The sequence below is a fragment of the Dipodomys ordii genome, unplaced genomic scaffold, assembly GCF_000151885.1.
Source record: "Dipodomys ordii isolate 6190 unplaced genomic scaffold, Dord_2.0 Scaffold128, whole genome shotgun sequence".
Taxonomy (NCBI): domain Eukaryota; kingdom Metazoa; phylum Chordata; class Mammalia; order Rodentia; family Heteromyidae; genus Dipodomys; species Dipodomys ordii.
This window is the reverse complement of record NW_012267344.1, coordinates 1598074-1599445: the sequence shown is the minus strand read 5'-3', so window position 1 is coordinate 1599445 and position 1372 is coordinate 1598074.

The following is a 1372-nucleotide window of genomic DNA, read 5'->3' as shown; positions in this document are numbered from 1 at the left end:
CCACCGGGCCGCCCGCCCGGCTCGCCGGCCCCGGGAGGAGGGGGGAGGAGGTGTTGGGGCGCATGCGCAGGCCACACCCCCTTGTTGGAGGAATTCTGGGAATTGTAGTTTGCTTAAGAGTATGAGACTGCCTCGCTGGCGGAGGGGCGGACGGCGCATGCGCGCATATCCCCTCCCTTGGTTGGAGGAATTCTGGGAATTATAGTTCTCGTGAGAGTGTGAGCCTGCCTCCCTGGCGGAGGGGCGGGCTGGGCGCGTGCGCGGACCCCTGTCAGAACCTGCCCTCTCGCTTGGACTGTTGGGTTTTTTCCCCCCACCTAATGGATTCTGGGAGTTGTAGTTTGCACCCGCCAGGGTGGGTTGTGTCTGTGGAAACCTTTAGAGGAGCAGCACGCTGGGGGAGACTGATGGATAAAGTTGAAATGTAAGTTCAGATAATGACTACCTGACATTTATACAAAGGGGAAAACACCAGGGCATGTGTAAAGATTATACACACACACACACACACACACACACATATTGCTATAGCAAACAAAATACAGAAGTTCTCTGGCCTGTGCATGCATGCTTGGGTGGGTGAGTGGGTGACTGGGTGGGGCTTGAACTCACGGCCTGGTATGAGCCTTATTTTATTTTATTTTAATTTTTACTCAAGGCAAGCACTCTACCACCTGAGCCAGAGCTCCACTTCTGGATTTTTGCTGGTTCACTGCAGATCAGAGTCTCACAGGACGCCTCTGCTACAGCTGGCTCTGAACCACGATCCTTCAAACATCAGCCTCCCGAGTAGCTAGGACGACAGGCCGTGAGCCACCAGCACCCAGCCCGGAGGATCCTTTCTTAATCACCCACCGCATCCTATGCCATGAAGGCCACGACCAGAAAACAAGAGGATGTCTCTTTAAGACTTGCTGCTCCAGGCAGCTCTGCACCGACCCTATCCCACAGCTCACCTGTAACCATGACAACTTCATTGATACCATTGGCTACGAAATGTAATTCAACCTGGATCAGGTTTGTTGTTTTTTTTCTTTCCTTTTTTTTTTGGTCTTTTTCAGAGAAAGAATGGAAAAGCACTTCGCTTTGTCTGCTCAGGAGACTGAAGAATGGGGGTGTTGTGGTGATGTGTGGTTAAACTACCCTGCTTCTTTAATTACTTCTGTTGGTGCTTTTCCTTGGGTAGGGGAGCTATTCAAGGAAGACAGGACAGGCTGGCAGAAGAGAAGAAGAAAAAGGGTACCACTCAAGGAAATAACTGGAATTCACATCATCTTGACTTTAAATAGCTGGATGAATACAAAATACTCAGGCATGAACACCGGCTCCTGGCAACACACAGCCTAAGTGTGTGAGTGTGTGTGTGTGTGTG